Below are 24,271 nucleotides of genomic sequence, written 5' to 3'. Positions count from 1 at the left end.
TTTATCCAAGACATTATTATGTTCTGGATCTCTGTAACTGCTCTGCATGGAGCCTTTATGGTCTATTGGGTAAATAATAAACATTTTAAAAATTATGTAAATACTTGTATACAAGAGAAATCCTAATGTTTCCAGAGGAGTGGTTATGCTGAGTAAATAACATGCAAATTTAAAATTGTCCTCTTAGAAATTGATGCATACTGTATCATATATTTGTGTTCGTGGGAGAGAATAACGAAAAGCTGCTCTGTTCCTGATGCATTCCTATATTTTTCAGATGCTTTTTATTTGATTTAGCTACGAAACACATCCTCTTTCCTTCTAGATATATTTATGTATTCTGGCAAAGTTAATATTGTGAATGAAAGAAGTACATAGAAAGTTAGTTTATGACTTAAACCTATACTTAATTCAATTTTTCAAACCCTTGCAGTTTAAGAAATGTACAACATCACCTTCTCATGCAAAGGTGTAATAATGAGTCCAGTATTTTAATGTAGTTCTCTCATAAGTTTATGCATCCCAGGGAATTTTTGTGTGGGTAGACTTCATTTATATTGGCTCATGCTGAAAAGCCTTGGTAACTGCCATTTTACAAAAGTAGATGGAGTAGCATTTACACTAATATTTTCTGTTTCTTTTTCTGTAAAATATCAGGGAATTATTGCTATCAGCTTAAAGAGGCAAAAAAACCCCTTTTACATATATGTGACTGATTCCTCTTCTGCATTTTGCAAGACTGGCTCATTATGGCAAGGCTACTAATGACTTACTTACCTAAACAGGGTTGCAATGCTTCAGCACTTGTGACCCATTCCTGGCTTTATCATCAAAACATTTTCTCAGTTCCTATTCAATGTTTTTCTTCCCTACTGTCAGTCCTTTGGCTCTTATTTGAGTAATCTATTTCCTTTGTTCATAATGTTATCTCATTGTTATTTAAGGCCTGTGTATTGGGTTTGTGTGGCAAGATTTTGGTAGCGGGGGGGCTACAGGAGTGGCTTCTGTGAGAAGATGCCAGAAGCTTCCCCATGTCCGATAGAGCCAATGCCAGCCGGCTCCAAGTCAGACCCATCGCTGGCCAAGGCCGAGCCCGTCAGTGACGGTGGTAGCGCCTCTGGGATAACATATTTAAGAAGGGGGAAAAAAAACCCTGCGCAACAGCGCCTGCAGCCGGAGAAAAGAGGAGTGAGAATATGTGAGAGAAACAACTCCGCAGACACCAAGGTCAGTGAAGAAGGAGGGGGAGGAGGTGCTCCAGGCGCTGGAGCAGAGATTCCCCTGCAGCCCGTGGTGAAGACCATGGTGAGGCAGGCTGTCCCCCTGCAGCCTATGGAGGTTAACAGTGGAGCAGATATCCACCTGCAGCCTGTGGAGGACCCCACGCCGGAGCAGGTGGATGCCTGAAGGAGGCTGTGGCCCCATGGGAAGCCCGTGCTGGAGCAGGCTCCTGGCAGGACCTGTGGCCCCGTGGAGAGAGGAGCCCATGCTGGAGCAGGTTTGCTGGCAGGACCTGTGACCCCGCCGGGGACCCACGCTGGAGCAGTCTGTTCCTGAAGGACTGCACCCCGTGGATGGGACCCACACTGGAGCAGTTCGTGAAGAACTGTAGCCCGTGGGAAGGCCTCACGTTGGAGAAGTTCGTGGAGGACTGTCTCCCGTGGGAGGGACCCCACGCTGGAGCAGGGGAAGAGTGTGAGGAGTCCTCCCCCTGAGGAGGAAAGAGCAGTAGAGACAACGTGTGATGAATTGACCAGAACCCCCATTCCCATCCCCCTGTGCCACTGCAGGGCAGGAGGTAGAGAATTTGGGAGTAAAGTTAAGCCTGGGAAGAAGGGAGGGGTGGGGGGAAGGTGTTTTTAAGCTTTGGTTTTATTTCTCATTATCCTACTCTGATTTGATTAGTAATAAATTAATTTTTTCCCCAAGTCAAGTCTGTTTGCCCGTGACGTTAATTGCTGAGTGCTCTCCCTGTCCTTATCTCAACCCATGAGCCTTTCATTATATCTTCTCTCCCCTGTTCAGCTGAGGAGGTGAGTGATACAGCAGCTTTAGCGGGCACCTGGTGTGCAGCCAGGGTCAACCCACCACAGCCTATTATCCTCTGTCTCTTGAATTTTCACTTTTCTAAGAAGTAAGGCTCATCAAATTCCTCCAGCACTGGCAGCAGCAAACTCTTCAGTAGCTTTTTGTCTTTGAAGAGAAACAGGGTTGGTGAAGATGTGGGTTGAGTGAAACCAAAATCTTTTATATGAATGTATAGGCTGTAATCCACCAACAAAGGGATGGTAGCATCCCACCAGCCTAGAATTATTTTGTAAGACTTGTTTAGCTTCCCCCTTGCAGACTCTTCTCTCTTGAAACCTGTACCAGGAGAATTGCTGAATGCAACAAACAGGCATCACAGATCCATGAGACTGCTCCTTTTTTTCCTTTCCCTTTTTATAAGATAAGAATAATTTTGTTGTTTACAGTTTATCAACATAGTGTTATTTTCCATTTATTATTAGGATGTTTCTTTCTAAGCCAGTATTTACTGTGGCTAATAACTGATTTATTGGAACTTCTCTGGGCTAGACATTTCATCAGGATGATTAACTAACAAATGAGAAATTACACACTGGTAACATCCAGCTTGTTAAGGATTTGTAAAGATTATTGTTGAGTAAATAAACATTAACAGCAACTATGTCGATGTCTCCAAAAGAATATTTGGGGAAAGTTTATCTGGGATACAAATGCATTGTGACATAAACTATGTTCTTAGGAAGAACAGTATTGCATAGAATATGATCTGAAAATTATTTTTATATGATTCAAGGCACTAAGCAGCAACAGACAGAAGCACAGAACTGAGGAAGATGGGCACGTATGAGAGTTTTCAAAATTAAGAACCTGGAACCAACATTCCTCTTCCTGTCAACAGCACAGATATTTCAGGAAATATAACTGGTGCATGTGTTTCTGTACTTAAATTTCTAATTTTTAAAGATTATCTTTTAATTATATACTTAGTCTGACTTCAGAATTATTCTGCATGAACATTTCCTATTGAGTTCAATCAGAGTGTATATGATGGGTCAATAACAGGATAGGGATTATTAGCCACTATTACACATACACGCAGACACATTTGCCCATGCAAATAATTGGATATATCCAAATAACTAGTGAGGTTGAAAATTATTGCCATTTGTTTAGTCTGAATGTCATGGCATTAGTGTGCATCGTTCCAAACAGTATGTGAATTGTGCCAAACGAATAACAAAACCTTGCTCCAAGACAAATTGAAAGACATAAGCAGGTAACTATACAGTACACTACAGAACAAAATAGCATGTGGTCTTCACTGTGGCAGTGCCTCAAGAATGAGTAGGTTCTCAGAAATTTTTCAAGGAGGAGAGAAAGAGAACTTTGCATACCTTAACTGAAAACCTGGTGCATATTTTCATGCCAGTAATAATAATAGTAATATAAGAGACCTTCAAGAAAAGTATCGTGATTGTGGATACAAGTCGGACAGAATGAAGGCATTTCCTCCATGATGCTAGATCATCCCTCCTCCAAAGCAATCTCACAAAATGATAATAAACCATGCTTACAGCATAGTCTTTAAACTAGGAGATGGATCTGACACAGCTAAGTAGATATAGAAAAAATACTGACATTTCATAGGTTGCGTGATATCTAAATTTCTGCCTCTTGATGTGCCTAGAGCACAGTAAGACTTAACCTGAGCCTAGATATTGAATCCCTGTTTAATTACCATAAAAATTCACAATCTAAGCAAAGCTGACTTTAGACTGATATAGTAAGTGCAATTAATTACCTGAGGCCCCAAAATCCAGAAGTCCCCACTGGATTTGACCAGGTTTCCATCTTGGCAACCCACTAATGCCACACGTAAACTTGTGAACCCAGACTATCTTCATAGGTGGGAGAGACACAAGTTGGTTTAGGGCATGATTAGTTTCGTCTATATGAAACACTCAGTTGAAGATGAAATAAACTACTCTGTAGAGGAGCCTATTTTTCTCCATTGTTGATAAACAGAGTCGAGAAGACTAAAATGTCTGGAGGTATCTACACTGTCCATGTCTATGTTTATGTCTATGTTTGGTCAGCTAAATCCAGTCCTGAGTATCTTTTCTCATGGTCCAGCTTACTTGTTGAGATATTATTATTTCATCTAATTCACTCAGTCTTATCCAATTTTTTCTTTCAAAGAGCTGCTTCCTCTGATTTACCAGTGACAAAACAGGCACAGCTGGGGCAGGAGGAGTTGCCATGTGATCCTTGAAGACTAGAACCTCCTACAACTTCTTCCTGATTCCTGTCATAATTTCTTTCTATTTATCTAATATTGTTGACATGCCAACACTAGCCCAAATTCTGTATAAACTTGCTCTATTTGCTGTCCCCATCTTGCTTACGGAGCCTGATGTGGCAGGCATACTCAAAGCAGTTTTTCCTAGGGATGAAATAAAAGGTTCACTTGAGAAAATGAAGCTCTGGATTCTGGTTTCTGCTCCCATTAATTTTTGTCTCTTTGTTATTCATTACTCGTAAGTACAGAAAGTTGAATACAGGGGTGGGAAAACCTGGGCTATAACATCACTTTTCACATTCAGTTGGCTCAGTAATGATTATTCTGCACAAAATAGAAGTTTCAGTAGGACATATGAAGAAACCCCACCTTTGATTACTTTTACTAGTATTTAGTACTTCAACAGTCTCTGGCTACAGCCCTTCTGTGGGACATGTGGGCTCAAATCCCCTGAGGTAGAGGAGGAAACTGAATGCAGATCTCTTACATCCTGTATGAGAACTCCAAGCATGGGCTGGTAGGTAATCATCTCAGCTATTCCACTTCCATACCTGAATGGGCAGATCTAGGCACTAGATTTTAGAAAAAAACATTTTAGGCAAGGACATTGATGTACCTGAGTAGCCAAGAACTTCCTATCGCTGGTTTAGGTAGCGTACTCCTTTCTTAGAATATATGGGGATCCAATGTACATGTTCTGGGACTTCAGATTCTGCTATGGACCAAAGTGACAAAAATTTAGGGAAGTGGACATGTGATATCTACATTCCTGTAGCTTCGAAATCTCAGAAACATTCTTTTCTGTGCCTTTTAAGATTGAAAGTTGGTCATGGTGGGTCCCACACCTATAGCCTCCAGACTTACCACAAGTTCTGTGAACCCGGGAATGAAAATATTGTCATTCACAAGCTTCAGTTAGTTCAAAAGCTGCATAATCCCTTCTTCCCAAATTTCCTGCCTTCCTGCCTTCTACCCTGCTTGCTTTTCTGCCTTACTTTATTCCTTTTAATTTTGTTTCCAGTGGGGAAGCAGGATATTTCAGAAAAAAAAAAATCAGATTTTATTTCCAGTGTCCTCAAGGAACCAGTATGGTAGAGTGAATGTCCCATTATCATAACTCAGGAGCTTTCCCAACAGATATGGGGCATTTGAATAACATGAGTGTCACTCATATTAAGGAAATACAGCTTTTTTGACTATTGGCCTTCATCAATAGCATATTTGAGGTATTATTGCAAAACCGTATAAAAATTACTGTGTCCTTTTTCTCAACTCAAATTGCATGTGGTACCACTTGTTAGCGAAGATCATGGTCCCACTGCAGTCAAGGCAAGAATTCTGATCCCATGAAGTGCACTTACTTGAATTCCCCCCCAAAAGGAAGTACTTTTTTTTTTAAAAAAAACCCGCTTAATTCTCTTCTTAAATAGTTTTAGAGTACAATGAAATAAAATAAACATTCCATGTAAAAGAGACAGTTCCATATGTTCAATACATATTGTATTTGCAAAAACCCAAGAACACACACCTATACCATCAAAAGTAGATGAAAGGAAGACACAGCAGCTGCCTGTTCTATCAACTTCCAATTCTTTGTGTTCAGGGTATCCATATAAGAAATATTTTGGATGTATGACAGGTTTGGCATATTTAAGTTTTGTTTTGGGAAGAACATTGCTTACTAGATTTCAGCGATATTTATTTTTGGAGTGATTATAACTTCTGGAGTAGTGAAACTGTATTTAAGGAAAAGAACAAACTTCCTTTCTGTTATTTTCCATGATAATAAATTCTTTAGGAATTTTATCTCAAAACTTTTCATGCTTTCTTTCAGTGTCTCACTGGAACCACTTAGAACCTGATCCAAAGCTCTTCTGAAGTTTATTTTTCTAATAAGTTCAATGCAAAGAGAATTTTTTTTTGCACACATAATTTCCTTTAAAAATCCAGAGGAATTAAAATGCATATTATTATATAGGGGTGAGCAGAAAAATGAGGATCAGAAGAAAAAAAGTGCAGTAATTTTAATTCACCAATAGTACACTTTGATAGCTGTAGTCTTCTGACTGGTAATTAGAAGATTATGGACTGTCCTTCAGGTGTCTTAACCTGATTTGCAGGTGGATAATTAGAGACAAATTTATTTCTGGATATCAATTCTCATCTCCAAAGTTCAAATTGCAGCCCTCTATTTTGAAATGCGAAGTAATTTCAAAAATCAAGTTTTGCATATATGAAATGTGAGATGTCCAAATTCCTTCCATAGACCAAGAGAAAAGTAGTTAGCCTACTTCTCCAGCTAGTGAAAGGATCATAATTTCTCACTCAAAAGGGGAGGATTTTATGTTAGCTGCTCAAACTATGCCAAAATACTGGATTATACCAAACACAAGTAAAATACTAACCATTACTAAATAAGTAGTGAATGTGTGTGACACACTGTAAGGCATGATATGAAGACACTTTGAAGTGCTCTATGTACAAAACAGAAAAGAGAGGTTTTAGTTTTCACGTCATCTGACTGAAAAGTAGTATCTCTTATAGCGCGCCATCCATATTTCCCTGAACCTGCAACGATGTTATTTTCACTTCTGCTAAACACTCAAATCCTAAATTGGTGTTATATGCACTGGTTCTGAGATATTGCTGCCTGTGGTTGGAAGTGTTTATGCTCCCATATGATAACATTCAAGCCTGCCTTAGGGATTCTTCACCAGTCCCCAAACACACTGGGGCCTAACTAATACACTAACACTAGTTGACACACACTGTACAATTACTTTTTGTGTCTCTAATGATGTGCAAGGACCTACAAATATATTGCTGTTTGAGCCTAGTGCATGGAAAAACTACTCTAATCTACTGCATTTTGGCTTTATTATGTTGCTCCATGTGTTATTTCATGTCCTGAAATAGGGAATCTATCCCTACTCAAAGTTTAAAGTAAGAAATGCAAAGTGCTTTGTTATCAATGATATATGCTAAAATAACGGGTGGGGAGATGTGAGGAAATTTTATCCTCATTATCTTTATGATGTAAATGATTCTCTTGACAAAACCTCTTCATTTGATGCATAATTAAAAATACATAACCTGTGAAACCTGTAAAGATTTTTCAGGAGGAAAAAAAAAACCACAAAACACTGAAGAGTATTTTATGTCATGTACATTCAGGCTTGTTTGTGCTGTTCTAGACAAACAGTAAAAAAAAAAATCCTTTATAAAAATTCTTTGACCCTGCTTTTTGCCATCTGAGTGGTCATGGTTGATTGGAAAATCAATGAAGTGCTGTGAGAATTGCACCTCACTGTTGCAGAAAAGCCACACAAAAATCCAACTTTTCACATGAGATGAAGATTGCCTTTGGTTCATTTACTCTCTTAAGACACATTAAAATCAAATCTATCACCCCATTTGGCCATCTGTCAATTCTCACTACAGATTAAATGAGTAGACTTTGTTCCTTGATCATCAGAATTGGAGGATGTTTTGTTGTTGTAATAAATGGTTGTAGGCCTCAGAGACAGAAATAAATCAATGCAATTTATAAAGTTGGGGTGAAAATGTTAGATGCAGTTTTCTAAACTACGGAGAATTATGTATGGATGACTTGCAATAAATAAAGCACAGCTTTAGCAGCTTACAAAAATAAATAATGAAGATGAAGCAAATTAATGTGTAGTCCTTTATTTTGGAACCTTTTAAAACATAGAATAAATACAAGAGTAAGTTGCACATCAAAGGTGCAACTATCTATACATTTCATTTTAAATGGTCAGGCAATAAATGAGAGAGTTCATTTCCTTCTCCTCTTAACCAAAACTTAGGTTTCCAAGTACAAAATGCACTAACAACCAAAAGCACATTTCCTACTGCTTGCTCAATAATTGTTCTGTTATTTATCTCCAGAAGAATTATCTTCTAGAACAGAGTACGAATTTCACTGGAAATTTAACTTTTGAGGAGTAGCTTATGTTGAACTGAAGAGGAGTGCTTCTGGAAATGAGCAGCTGTGTTGGGCTGGTGCTCCAAGAGTCCAGGTGCTCCAGTCATTAAAAGCCTGGTCTTGAGCTCCAATCAGCATAGCATCTTTTGCCATACCGTCATTTGCACTCTGTTCTTTGTTGGTTGGCAGCCCTCTTGTAAAACTGAACTATCTTGTAGGTGATTATCTCCAAAACAAAATGTATGAAAATATAGAGACTAAACATCTGGCAACAGCCATTAACAAAGCCATCAATTCCATATCCCAGCAGACTACATGAGTACAACAAAGTTATTTTCAGGAGAATAAACCCATCAGTTCCCAAATTGTGGTCTGTAGCCACAAATGGTCTTCAGTGGGTTGCAGAACAATAACACCTTTGTATAGTTTTGAATTAAAAGTATGATGGCAAGCATGCATAGTTCAAAGAGTTGGAGAATCAGTGAAATAAACCATCAAAGTCACAGGTTCAAAACTAACTGCTGCAATAGCAGATGCAGATTTTTTCTTTAATCTGTGAATTTGCAGAAAAATTTTTACAAATATTTAGTAATACATGTGAATAAGTACTTCCATGTAATTACTTCTTTCTTTTTCTTTCTTTTTTTAACTGTAAATGGAGGTTTAGGAATTGTATTGGATGGAGCACTTGGTTTTGCAAATATGGTTCTGAGCGAACTAATTTCAACAGTACAGATTTTTGAATGTTGCTAACTATACAGATACTGCTGAATCCAATGGCTTCTTATGCTAGAAGCTAATGATCTTATATTAAGTCTACTTCCCTTATAAAATGATGCAGGTGCAAGTACTGACTCAAGATGCTTTCTGCAGAAGTCACAGTGATTGAAGTGTAATATAGAAGTATATTGGTTCCAGCATTAGAACTAATTAACATGCTTGCTCCAACCTAGCTGAGATAGCCAGAGTTCAGCAGAGGCAGCTTTTCAAAGTATTTAACTCTTCTTGGAAAGATTTTGCACATGATACCAAGTTCCAGGTGGTCAGATTGTGGCTAGACAGCCACCCATATGCAAGCTAGCAAGTTAAAAGCAAACTGTGACTTAAATGTAAGTCTATATTACCCAGTTAATCCAAATTGAATGGGATTTTCAGTCCAGACCCATTTTACATACACAGAGGAACTGCTATAGGTGTTTAGAGTTGTTTTAAGCATGCTTTTATTCTCACATGGCTGAACTACATTCTAATCCTGACTGTGATGATCCTCACAGTAAAAAAATACTTATGTGCTGGTAGTCTCCCAAAAGTTTTTCTATATTTCTCATGGTAGGGGAACAGCTTTGCCCCAGTGAGTTTATTGATTAGAAACAGAGCATCTCTGTGTAAGGAGCTGAGAACCATGTCCCCAGACATACATGAGTAAATGTGAAAAGGGGTGCATAGCAATGCAGATTGAACTCCTTCGGAGACAATGTTCCTTAGAAAAGGTGCTGATTACTTGGGCTAGCCAGGTGGTCTGTAACTAGCTTTCAGTGTGAGATTTCAAAATGAAAGGCAGCACTATCCCTTGGTGAAAACCATTTTGAACATCTTTATACCACCCTACTATTCAGTACATCCACATGTGATAGAAAAGAGTCCTTGTAATGAAGAAGCAGAAATGTGACATCAAAGCTAAAAAGCAACAGCACAGAACTTGTTTGGGTATGATGAACCTTACACTGTTTGCTAGCCTGCCATCATATTACTTAAACTGTTCCTTTTATTCTTTGGAGATACAATGTTTTCCCTTAAAAAAAAAAAAAGTTTGACCAACATTCTTCAAGAAATAGCTTTTGTTCAGAGTGCTCACAGCGTTTTATTGACAGGAGTTCTGTCAAAAGCAAGACTGATGAAAAAAATAATAAAGCGTTGACTTTATTTTATAAAACTAACAGCTATTTTTCTTCTCACACTTGGGCTCAGATTTTTAACACGATCAGTCTTCCCATTAGTCTAGCACAGAGGTGGCTATTTTTTCTATTCCTGCTCTGTCAGCTAGAATAGGGCAGGGCAGAAGCTGTGACCTTATCACTGAACATACTTTTACTGTCTATCCGAACTTGGTAAAGCTTTCATTCTTTGGAGATTTTTATCTTTATTTTTTGGTGCAACAAGGATAGCCGGGAGTGGTAAAAAGGCATTACTCTACAGAGGACTCCTCTCCATTTACTTATAGAACTGTTTTTTGTTTGCAATGAAGCCTCGTTATAACACCAGAATGATTGCGAATGAGAGTCCCTGTTTGCCCCCAACATTTCCCTTAAGTTTTTATTTTGTTGCTGATTTCTTTTTCTATTGGTTCTATTTTCTGCACAGTCTGGAAATCATCGTTTCACAAGCTGAGAGAATCCATGTTGTGGCACAACTCACTTGACTCCCTGGGAGAAAGCAATGAATTGCTCATGAGAACTTACTTTTAATGGTGTTAATGTCACGAAAGAACCAGGCATTACATTTATCACTGCCATCCTCTGATGGTACTCCAGGAAAACAAGGAAAGAAGCAGAAAATCAAAGTAGTCTAAGTAATCCAGAAAGACACAGAGGGCTCCTTTCTACTGAAAACTGTTGTCTAGCTGAAAATGACGGGATGTTTTTCAGGGCAGCATTAAAAAACTTACACTGAAAGCTTAACAAAGCAGCCAGCATTATGTGCAATAAGGAACTCAAGTGAGGAGCCAAACATCCAATTTTGTATTTCATGGTGGGCAACTCCACTTGCTTCAGTACTTGTATTAACTTATTCCTATGGTTGCAACCGAAAACACACGAAGGAGTACATTCCACTGTGATGAGCTAGCAAGAGTACAAATGAATTAAAAACATCAGAAGGACTAAACAGCTACATGGCTTGCAATAGCTGTCCTGTGTGCATTAAATAACACTTGCGTGTAAGCATCAGGCAACTTGTATACATGAGCATATGGACTTTTAAAATGGGTCTTCATGGGCAAACAACTGATTGTCTTGGAAGAAGACAAACATTCAGAGCAAAGCAAGATGATGAAGTAGAAGTAGAACAGCAAAGCTTTGATGGTTAGTGCCAACACCATCAAACATGAACAGATACAGTCACTTGTACATGCTTATATGCCCTGACTTATTCTCAGAGGTTTCCAATGACTCTTATTCACACAGAAAGAGTACTGGAAGCCACACAGATACTATATAAATTCTTAGACCTATGTAAACTGACTTACACAATCTTTTTGCCTATTGATCTGGGTAAAGGGAATTCACCTACTACTGTTTTAAATGATTCTTCTAGCTCATGAGAATGGCAATTGCAGGAGAAAATAAAGGTGTGCTGTAGTTTTTCCTTTTGTCAGAGTACATGGCAACTTTTCTTTGTCTATGCTGTGAACAGACCAATATAAACACACACAGGCCCATTGCAATGATCATAAAGGCAGGAGCCAGGATAAACATAACAGTACCTCTGCTACAATTCAACTTGCTCAGATTTCCTTAGCAACTTTTGCAATGCATTTTTTTGTTTTCTTTTTACATATAGGAGAGGGAAAACGATGTTAAGGGGCCATTTTTACATCATCAGCATATTCCACATGAAATGGGTCGATCTCAGCTGAATACTAACACATCATTAGATTTACTTTTCTCTTCTGTGTGTCATGGATGTGCTATTATTTCAGACTTATGTTTCTGTGCGACTTCCTCAGTTGGTGTCAAAATCCCCACAAATTAGCTATGTCAATGTATGCATAAAACACAGAAGGTTCTCAGTGTTGTATATTGGGTTCAGTAACACAGTGGTAGATTTCTCCACTGAAATCTGTTTGAAAAAGGATTGCTTTAACTTGGGCAGAAAATTTCCTTTAGGTGAATGGCTAAGCCTAATCACTGAGTTATTAACAGGACAAGAGACAGCTTTAGAGGGATTATTTGTAGTAATAATCACTCTTTTCCAACCTAAATGATTTTATGATTCTATGATTCTATGATTCTAATTGTGTCACAGAACAACATCAAGTAGAGTTGGTACGTTGGTGTGCAATTTCCCATAATATTCTGATAACAGTGATGTTGGCAAGGTACTTCTTCAGTAAATCACAGATGGCCTTCATCCAGAATCCAAGCGTTAAAATCAGCACTAAATGCTGAGTGATTCTTCCCAGTGGAATCTGGCAACTAGTAACTATTTCAGTTTGAATCAATTTCCTTTTAAAGAAACCTAAAAATAATATGAAACAACAACATTAATTATTAGCTATGATTATCGTAATAGAATTAGCTGAGATGATTGCTTCATGTTGAAGTCACCAAGGCAGGACATATTAAACTGACATCGTGAAAAAAGGAAGTATCTGTTATAAATTCTCATTTTAAAATCAGAGTCATATGATGGAGATGGGAAGTAAAAAAAGAACTGTAGTGACTACTGAAAGCAGTTTGGTGTTTCAATAATATGTCATTACATATAGTAAAGTTTGGAGCACTATCAGAGAATGGTACAGAAAAAGTTGTCATAAAATTCTTATTTTCCACTTGACACAACCACTTGGTTACATATGGAGCGTGTAATGCAAAGATGGCTTTCCAGAGCAAATACTTTTTTCTCATCTAGCCAAAAGTTTGGGTTAGCTGCTGGGATTACCAAGTGGTTGGAGTGATAAACAAAAAGAAGTGAAATGTTCACAGTACTCATTTTTGGGTTTATTAAGTCATTTTATATCTTTATACCTTAGTTTGCCTCCATGTGTAATGGAGTAATATAGTCACATCTGCCCTTTTCCAAGCATATTAAACCAGTTCTTATATTTTTGAGCACTGTGGCTCAGCCTTTCACAGACTAAAATCCTCTGGGAATTTCCTTTCAAGCAGCAAATACAAAATAAGCTCTACTTACTGGCTGAACGGCTAGGTAGCGTGGTGATTTGACACTTTGCAGCTATTAGTACTAATACAGGAAGAGAACAATGAAGTTTTTGAAAAAGTGTCATTGAGCTCTAGGTCTTGCAAATCTGCGCTGAGCATCAGAACCAAAAACCAAGCGTGGAACAACTCAACGCAATTAGAAATCATGTCACAGCCATGATGTGAACATAGCATAGGCTGTGTCTAATTGTCTACATGACAACTTCTAACTGAATATGTAAGCAGCTGTAGCTTGTCTGACTCTTAATGTAACTTGAGAACATATAGTGTTAGTACTTGTCTAGAGGATATTGTTTTTCAGTCTTACCAGATCTGGACTAACACCTTTATATGTATCCAATGAGAAATTTTGCATGAAAAATGCCTTTTTACTGAAAATTAAAAATGGACAAAATTTAGCTTTTTGAGCTTCCAATTTTTTGAATTGTATTAATTTTTCCATTTTTTTGGTTACTAAAAGCTGGTGAGGAAAAAGCATCTTCTAACCACTGCAACATAAATTTTAATTAACAATAGGACTGACAGCTAACATGGGCCTGTTATAGTTCTGTGGGAAGGACGAACCTTGAATTTCTGAAGGAAATTTTCTTTCATTTTTTCATCCACTTTCCTGTAACTTTTGTTGGGTTATGAGTGTGTCTTCCTAACTTTTCTTACTTTTATTATTGCATCTGGCATTGAATCCTTTTGTAGGACTACAAGAAAGAGCTCTGCCTGGAATTTCCTAGATGGCTCAATTACAAGCACATGTAAATGGCAGGGGAGACATGAACTCACTCTCAGGTGATGTGAAGCCTTATTTGAAAAAGGTTATACGCAGCCAAAATCCTAACACTTAAATAAACACCAATACTGTTCTTATGAGCTGGTTCCTACAATGTTACTGTATGTATAGGAACTGTATATGTTGTATAGGCATACTTGTAAACTGCTACAGGAGTGGACAAGTTGGCATGGTTTTATTTGTCAAAGTTAAAATAAACACAGGACTCTGACATCAAGTTTTTTGTCTTCCTATATTATTATTTCAAGTGTATTGACAACCCTAAAAAATGCAAATGTGCTGAAAAATCATTCGCAGGCTGTCAGCTTTAAAAAAAAATATCAATTTTTTTTTGATTCCATCAATCAATAGAATGTGGAAACATTTACATTTTCACCTGCTGCAGTGCTAATGCAGCTGCCAGGATGCCACACAGAAGCTGTATGCTAAGCGCTGCCTTCACCTCTGTGGCTCTAGGAGCTGGGCTGTACCTCCAATAAGGGCACTGTCAGTCAAAGCTGAGGAAAGACAGCAATAACCCTCGAAGGACAGAGTCTTCCCTGAGGATACAGGTGGATGAGATACAGGTCACAACTTCCTTGTAAGAAAACACTTCCATTTTGTTTCACTTTGGGCAAAATAGATCTTTTACCACGGTAAACATTTATGTTGTGGAAACTGCATTTTCCATAGAACATATTGATAGAGAATTTCCAACCAGCTTCATCAGGATGAAAGTTTTCACCTGGTGAACCAGTACGTGTAAAGACAAAGGCCTGCGTGAGTGGGAACCACAGTAATAACCTGACGAAGGGACAGCCAAGCTGCAAATGGGGTCCCAGCAAAGCAGTGCTTGTGTGTCAGCCAGCCACCAACTACAGCGCACTGCACCTCTGTGCAGTTGTGGTACTTTCCCTTTTAAGAGCCAAACGTGAGACAATCTTCATTTCCAAGGTGAGATAAGATGATGAGAAAAGGAAGAGCCAGCTGTTCTCAGCATCTGTATAGAACTGGATAAAAACACAACAGTAGCAGCAGAAGATGATAGTAGGGTCCCTGCTGGCGACACCACGGGGTCATTGCATCTTTTCAGGCAGGCAGTGCTAAGGGAGTGGCAGCCCTCTTCCCTCTCACACATTAGTGAGGCTGAAGTAGCAGCTTTCATTCCTCCCTTCTGTGACTTGGCAAGCTGGCATTACAGCTGATGAAAAATGAATCAGGTCCTGGGGATGCGATGAGAATTGACTGTGCTGCACACTTGTTAGTGTTTGTGCTTTGCTGCTTGGATACTTTTATTGATGAAGTGAAGTATTGCATGCTATTAAATTATCATTTCATGCTACTTATGATAATAGGCAGAAGAGCATGGCAGATTATTATTACTTTCATTTATAACTGATTAATGTGTATTGTTGATAGCATGCGTTCCTTTCTTAAGGAGGGTGGAGAGGTGTGAGATTTCAATTTGAAAGATTTTGTTATGTTCCTTTATAGATTTAGAGTCTGCAAAAAGAAAAAGGAGGAAAGCAGAGAAAAGAGGACTGAGTGAAAGGACAGGGATAGCTGTGTTAGACAAGCTGAGATAATGTCGTAATAATAACTGTTTTATGTTTCTGTGCATATGGTGCTGAGCAGAATGCATTGAATCCCCTTAATAGTTATGTCTTTATGTGTGCAGTCCCCCTACAGTTAATAATCTATTGTACCTGCTCTTCAAGACACCTGGCTATTGAGTGCATTACTAAATAGCACAATGTGTAGCCATTTAATGAGGCTGAGTAATTCTATTATCTCTTCATACTATTTATTCACCACCTGCATATTTTCCACTTCCGCTACAGATAAGGTTAACAAAATTAATTCTGCCATCAGAGGTTGATAATCCTGTCATCTGTGCATGTGTGACATGCATGTGATGGAGATTCACAGATCCCCATCCTGTGGTTTATATATGTCATACTATACTTGAAACAGCCAGAAGACAGCAAAAGAGTCACTATAGAAATACTATACAGAATACAGAACAGCCACAAAATGTCATCCTACCTGCCATAATATTGATTTGCACAAAGAGTGAAAGGAGTTTATCTCCTTTTGACCCCATGCAAAACTCAAACTTAGGGCCTGTTGTACATTAGGTGAAGACTGTTGTGTCATGGTAGAAAAGAAAGTGAAAAGCACCAAAGACAGACCAAGTGATTTGCATAGGTGCTGCAGCAGTACCACAGATCCACACTGAATGAACCTGCTAAGTGTTGAAACTAGTACATTACACCAAATAAAGCATATAAATAATTTTTAACTGCCTTTCCCACTTCTTGAACCCTTCCAATGCCATTCTTCCCCACTAGCCCATGAAACTGAAAGTCCACAACTGAACTACTTTTTTTGCATTGCATTGAAATAACTATGGCAGCCATGTTTAACAGACATCATAGGAAGAGCATAAACACATACACATCACTACACAAACACTGCCACAAACAGTGTTATCCTAATATATGTACTGAACACAGATGATGAAAGGGGAAGCTTGAAGGTCTGTTGAGGATGAGAATGAGAATGGTAGTCTGATTGTCTCTCTAGATTTGGCATGGAGATCTCTGCTATCTACCAAAGCATCACTCAAGGCAACTGCATCTTGTAAACCAGAGGAAGAAAAAAAATTAAGATAAAATACTAAATTATTGTTGCTGGTATTTTTATGGTGTTTCGCTGAACTGGCCTTTTGCCATCAGATTTCCACAGTGGGCACAAAGCATTGATTCCTGCAACTGTATACTGGGAATGAATAGAAAAATAGTAAATGACAGGTAATTCGCGAAAGTGGCAGAGAAAAATTTTGTGTAAAAACCTGTTGTTGGATCTATTGTAATTCAGACTTCTGCTGCTGATTTGCCTCACTAGCCATAGCTCTAATACAATTCAAGTGAAGTTGCTCATCATACAGATATGGTACTGTCCCTTATCTCCTTCCTCGTGTGGATTGAGTTTGGGTGCGAACAAAATGCTGTATGTTGTCTTAAAATTTACTTAGGCTTTTGCTCAGTAGGATGCAACACTAGTATCCCTTGACCTCTGCCATACATTTACAAGCACAGGCTGTCTTCCTGAAGTCTGTTATAAGATGGGGGACCCAGCTGCTTCAGGCCCACAGAGCAGTGCTAATAGACCAGAGCCTAAAACCACCTCACCCCCCCCAGACAAAACCCCACAAGCCTAAAAACTTCACTCATGACATCAAGGTTATTGGCAATCCCATATAGATACACTCTGTTTGTCAAGGATACCTAAAACTCAGGAACACTGAAGCTTTAAAAGTGACATTGAAAAGTATCCTTCTGCTTTAGCTAACTGAAAAATTACACTGATCCAGGAAAAACAAAACTGCAAAGCCAACCAACATGAATGCTTCTTTCTCCTCCAAATCTCAGTGTCTCTCTCTTGATTTTACAGTTTCCTTTTTGTTTGGCTAGTCTTCGAATAAAAAAGAGCAATTGAACTAAAAAAGCATCTTTCTCTCTCTCTCCTCTCACTGTCTGTCCCTCAGTGCAATATTCTCCTTCCCAGTGTGTGAGAAGCCGAGAGCTGGATCCCCTCATTGCTAAACGGGCAGGTCAGCGCTGCCCATGGAGGAGGCTGCCAGGCTTGGCTGCAGCAGTAGGGAAGGACTGGGTGGCAGGAATCCTTTAAAGTGTGAGTTTCTACCAGGGAGCGTATTCCTAACAGTGAAACAATTACACCAAGACACTAGGTCCAGCTGGTTGGCAGACCCTAGGGCACAGTTGCATGTGGTGTTATAAAGCAATAGAGATATCTGGTATAGTGCTATAAATGAATGATGGGTCTGCATAGTATAGGGGAAAATGTGAGGACTTGCTCTTGATGTACTTGTAGACACTTTGTGTCTTATAAAGTCTGCATTAATTAGTATGTGTTGATCTAGTCCTCCTGATAAGAGAGTTCCAGGTCAGCTCCCCACAGAAAGATTTGGAGAATTTGGTCTCACCTACAACATGACCATCCTACATTCACATTCAAATGGAAATCATCAAGATCTAATAGCCTTCTGTTTTCTCTGACCTAGCATAAGGGAGGTATGGGCATGGAAATAGGTATACTCCATGTCACCATTTTGGAAGATTTAATAGGATTCATGTATTGTCCTATGAGAAATTTTGGAAGTCAAGAAGTAGATGCTGTTGTTTCCCTCTTCCTACATCCACAGTAATTATTTCATCAAGAAGTCTCCTTAGTCGTGTCCAAGCTCTAGCTGTCCATCAACTATCGCAGCTAAATCCTAATTCAGCCTATTCACGCTCCTTTTACACTACATCTATTAACCTGTTAAGGAAATGCAAGTAGGAAATGGTATTGTGGAGGCAAGAAATGGAGCATAACAAGCCTAATGTTGCCCAACAGTTTAGTATTATTTATGCAACTGGCTAACCTCAGTTCCTGTTAGAGGTTTTACCATTTTGGTTCTATCAATCACACAACACAACACCACTAGAAAAACAATCATCTCAGCACCATATGAAACATTGGAGCAAATGCTTCAGTACCACAATGCATGTACAAGTCCACCAAGAAACAAATAATTTAATCAAATTATGGACATATGGACATAAGCGGTCTTAACTTGTGCATTCTGACACCTGTCCAGTTACTCTATTTCCAAGAAAATGAACCCAGATTTAGGGAGTTACCTAAACATTAGACATATTTTAGGCACATTATTAATCTTTGTGGTCTTGCTGAATTATGAATGAATTTAATTTAGGAGCAAATTGATGTTCATTTCTAAATCTTAGTCTTTTTCTTGTCTCAGATGCTATTCATCCAACCATAACTGTCCTTAGGAAAATAAAGTAGCCATTGTGAAGCACTGAAGAAGGGTCTTGACTAGTCCTTGACCAGAAAGATGATGGTGTAAAGAAGTTAAAAAGTAATAACTTCTAGAATGAGTCAGAGATCAGGAGGACTCTGTGAAAAAGCATTTCTAACCATGGTAACTTTCAGAAAATTGCACTAAAAGAAGTGCACATGGGTTTCCTTTAAACTAAAGACACACTTATCATGTCTCTTTTGTTTAAATTAAGTGAAAATCTGAGATATGTGCAGCATAAATGAAGGAAGCATATGGCCCTTGCTTGGTAATTTAAAGGGTAATTTGGTCAAGAAATTGAGAGTAGTTCAGACCAGAGTACTATTATGTAATATCAATGCAAAGCAGAACCCTCCCCAGATAATCAGGTCCTTTTTTTCTGACACGTTTTTATACTTCATCATTCATTTTCCTTATTTCTCACACTTCTTAATTGTGGTTTTAAAATACGTTCAACTTTTCAACATAGGAAATAGTACTTTATTTAAAAAAAAAAAAGATGAGATATAAGGGATTAGCCTATACAAAGAAAAGATGTGGAAGCTTTTTCTGTTCAGTTTCAATCAAGAGAGAATTCAAGCAAAGAAGAAATAGTCATCCTATTCTAATAAAATACTTTGAGTTTTACTATTTTGTATATGCCCACAAGGGAATAGACTCAAAAGATTTCAGAATATAGGATTTTTGCCTGTGAAAAACTAGAGTTGGAGCCACTCCAGAAAAGTCAGTAAGAGTGTACTGGGATATGTTTAAAACCCTTCTCCAACATGGGCAGAGCAAGGACTTTTCTGTAGTAAACAAAAAGTTTTGCAGGTTACTTCTATTCTGGGCCTGCTTTCTCTAAGATCTTAACCAGAAATATATATACTTGACTGTACTGGGTTTGCGTGGCAAGGTTTTGGTAGCGGGGCGGGCTACAGGGGTGGCTTCTGTGAGAAGCTGCCAGAAGCTTCTATGCCAGCCGGCTCCAAGATGGACCCACCGCTGGCCAAGGCCAAGCCCATCAGCGATGGTGGTAGCACCTCTGTGATAGCATGTTTAAGAAGGTGAAAAAGTTACCACACAGCAGCAATTGCAGCCAGAGAGAGGAGTCAGAATATGTGAGAGAAACAACTCCTCAGACACCAAGGTCAGTGAGGAAGGAGGGGGAGGAGGTGCTCCAGGCGCCAGAGCAGAGATTCCCCTGCAACCCATGGTGAAGACCATGGTGAGGCAGGCTGTCCCCCTGCAGCCTATGGAGGTCCATGGTGGAGCAGATATCCACCTGCAGCCTGTGGAGGACCCCACGCCGGAGCAGGTGGATGCCTGAAGGAGGCTGTGGCCCCATGGGAAGCCCGTGCTGGAGCAGGCTCCTGGCAGGACCTGTGGCCCCGTGGAGAGAGGAGCCCACGCTGGAGCAGGTTTGCTGGCAGGACCTGTGACCCCGCCGGGGACCCATGCTGGAGCAGTCTGTTCCTGAAGGACTGCACCCCGTGGATGGGACCCACACTGGAGCAGTTCATGAAGAACTGCAGCCCATGGGAAGGCCTCATGTTGGAGAAGTTTGTGGAGGACTGTCTCCCGTGGGAGGGACCCCACGCTGGAGCAGAGGAAGACTGTGAGGAGTCCTCCCCCTGAGGAGGAAAGAGCAGTAGAGACAACGTGTGATGAACTGACCAGAACCCCCATTCCCATCCCCCTGTGCCACTGCGGGGCAGGAGGTAGAGAATTTGGGAGTAAAGTTAAGCCTGGGAAGAAGGGAGGGGTAGGGGGAAGGAGTTTTAAGATTTATTTTTTATTTCTCATTATCCTACTCTGATTTGACTGGTAATAAATTAAATTAATTTTTTTTCCGCAAGTCGAGTCTGGTTTGCCTATGATGGTAATTGCTGAGTGCTCTCCCTGTCCTTATCTCAACCCATGAGCCTTTCGTTTTATTTTCTCTCCCCTGTCCAGCTGAGGAGAGGAGTGATAGAGCGGCTCTGGTGGGCACCTGGCATCTAGCCAGGGTCAACCCACCACATTGACTTTCCAGTGAAAATTTAGGCAAAACTGGTATGTATCTGTGGGTTTTCTGATGAGCTGCTGTTTGAATTAATAACACTTTGACTTCAGAGATAACCATAGTGCATCCAGAAAGATATTACCTTCTTACTTGGGTCAGTGTAATTTTTATTTTATTTTTATTATATGCTTACAACCAGTGTAAACAAAAGGAAATTAATGCCTGTTGGTGTTGTATACTTAATGATATACGTCTAGTTCACCAAAATCTTCAAGTACTTGCATAACTGCAACATCATAAGTAGTTCCAAGGGAATCATGTATTTAAATGTCGAATTCAGTCAGGAACCTTGTATCACCTAAATGGTTTTTGTTCTTTGCTGGATGATCCATGATTTAGTAAATTACATGAGCGCGTGCTTAAATGTCTCTCTTTTGGTCAAATTGTGCAAACATGTGTAAGCATACTTAAATTCAGTACACTTTTTAGTGACTTATTGAATTTGGGTCCAAAACATGCAGATTTATGCAAGGATTTTTGAGTTAAGACAGGTCTATTCTTCTGTCTTCAGAGAAAGCTGAAGCTTTCTGAAAGCTGAATTTATGTTCACTGATGTTACTAGGCACATCTAGGGAAATCAGTGATTTTACTTCAGTGTTACACTGCCATTAAGTCAGAATCAGCACAAAAAGATTTTTGAGATTCATGTATGTATATGCACATGAACATGCAGAGAAGCAAACATCTACAGTAGGAACCCCCCATGATGTTCCTAAGGGGTTTTCCTGTCCAGAAATAGGAAGAATGTTTGGCATATGCAAATATAAGACAAATTCCCTTTAATTTTTTAAAGGCAAAAAAAGAGTAAATTTTATTATTTGAGAATTAAAACCATCCAGAGTTTTTTCATGGGAAAAATTGTAAGCTAGTTAAGAGTTAAAAGGTATGGATCGTAACCTTTGAAACTTTCCCCAAAGCTGCACAACTACTGATGGGGTGACATGAAAAGCCATTTCCCTTATAATGAGATACCAAGCAGATCTGTCTTCTTTTAAAACCTGGCATTTAAAAATACATTTACTTCTATTATGTACTGGCCTAACCTGCACAGGCTATTTCTTGTGACATATTACCAGAGCAGATGTTTTAGACAACCTGCTGGCATAACTGCAAAGAATGAACAATGGGTTTTGTTTTTCTTTTTTAATTTTGACAAACTATTGCAAAAGTTTCTTTTCCAGTATTTTAACACAGGTTTATCCAAGGATTTCTCTATGTAAATTGCCTATTATTTTTCCCCTACTGTGCAACTGAGTAGTGTAATGTGAAGAAATGGGGGAAAAATGGACAACCTGATGACTTTTTTTCACAGGACATCTGCTCACCTTACCCAGATCTTTTGCAGCCAATTTGTCTAAGATTATATGGATGAGATCAAATTGAAGAGAATTGGGAGGAGGGGAGAATGCGGAGGAAAAAGCAGGAGCGAGAAAGGAAGAATACAGGAAAGGATAAGAAAGAGACGAGTCTGAGAACATACATTTTAAAGAAACAACATCCCCCCCACCAACAAAAAGATTACTTACACAAAATAAGAAATAAGAAAGTTATAATTTTATGATTTTTAGTTATTGCTTATCAGCTGCGGGTTAAAACTTCATGTTGTTACTGAATAACAAGCTACTTTGTTCAGAGTAGCTATTGCAGTCTCTCTACTGTCATGACCTTTCCTATAGCTTAATAACAGGATCTCAAACTGAATCTGTTTAATATTTCATTAAAATGTTTAAAATATAAATACAGAGCATTATGTTACAGAATATATTTGTACTTTTTTACCAAGAGATGGTATATTTCTGTATTCATGAAGAAATGACCTTCAGGATTCGGAAGAAGGTCTTCTCTGTTTTATACCATCCTATTCCATTTTATTAGTTTTTTCAGGCTGTATGGAAATATGAAATTCATCTCATCATCTCTAACAAATGTATGATCAATCAGGGAGATGCAAAATCATCTAATGTTTATATTAGGTTGCTGGCACAAGCAATCACCCCTAATGACTTAGTAATGCCACAGTAAGCTGTGCATATGCTCAAGTATTTTCATTTGTGTTTCTGATATTTATCTTTACATGGCTTTGGGCCCAATCCTTTGGATAGTTATGTGGGTTCTTAAACTGAAACAACTTTGACTTCCGTGGCCTAGTTGCAAACTTAAAGCTAAGCATGTGCATCACTGTTTGTAGAACCAGAACATGCCTTTGCTTAAGCTGTATAATAGATGTAACAGCTGTGTAAAAGAAGAAGAAAAATCAAGCAATATTTTGACAGAAAAGGAAGGTGTTACCAGGCAGGAGTAATGAATAGATCAATACAGAGGTCTCAGATTCCCATTGAAGTCAGGATCAGGTTGTTGGTAGGGCACGAAAAATGTCAGATGATTTGACATTATTTTGCAGGTAATTAAAAAGTGCAAAGATATGTCACATCAGTTTGCATTTGCTTTTTTGTTAAAGCTGATCCAACAGTTACCAACACTCAGCTGCTGCACAGCCCTATGTTAAGCTGCAGTAATGTCTTTGTCTGTCTGATGCCTGAAATAAAGCTCTTGATTTTGATTTTGGAAGAAAGAAAATCTAAATTTCTCAAAGCAGAAACTATCTACCAAAGCATGTAGCTTTGTTGCATAAACATACTCTTGCTACTATCAATGTCACCTATTACATGGAGTGGACAACTGGACAATTTAATATTGAAAGACTAGCCAATATAACTGCCCAATATAAGGTATAATTAAATGAATCTACTGGAAGATTTCCCATAAGCAAGTGTGATGGTGGCCTGGCCTACCAAACAAGATGGGCAGGGAGGACTGTTTGCAATTACATAATTTGCTGAGCTGATTTTCTGATTCATGCAACTTTATGAAGAAAAGCAGCAAAATGAACAAAGAGGTTTTTCAGACTTCTCACCTTTATACTTATTTCAACTGTTTTTCGGCCATTTTTCACCAATCTGGTTTTGCACTTATTAAAATCAGCAGAAATTGATAGCAGAAGGAAATGTCTCTGACGCAGGTCTGCTCCTTTACAAAAATGATCAAAGATGGGAATCTTTTGCCAAAGGAGGAATCCTGTTTCAGTTTTTGTATTCAGGATCCAAGCCTCTTTTGGCCAATACTCCCTTTTTATTGCACGTTCAGGGTTATGACAGCATCTTCATTGGGGCTGGCTTAGGCCAAGCTTCCACAGACTTCAGCAGCAGCACCAGTTTAAGCTCTTTCTGCCCACTTTTGTCCCCCTACCTCTCATCTTCTGTCCCTGCACTGCCCCCTCTGTTAGAGGAGCATAGCTGGGAGGCCATGTGGTGAGCCAATCAACAAACTGAAACAGGTTAAAAATACCCTGTTATTTTGAACAGA

The sequence above is a fragment of the Gymnogyps californianus genome, chromosome 2, assembly GCF_018139145.2.
Source record: "Gymnogyps californianus isolate 813 chromosome 2, ASM1813914v2, whole genome shotgun sequence".
In the NCBI taxonomy this organism is placed as follows: Eukaryota; Metazoa; Chordata; class Aves; order Accipitriformes; family Cathartidae; genus Gymnogyps; species Gymnogyps californianus.
The sequence above is the reverse complement of the archived record's forward strand: the minus strand, read 5'-3'. Positions refer to the sequence as shown.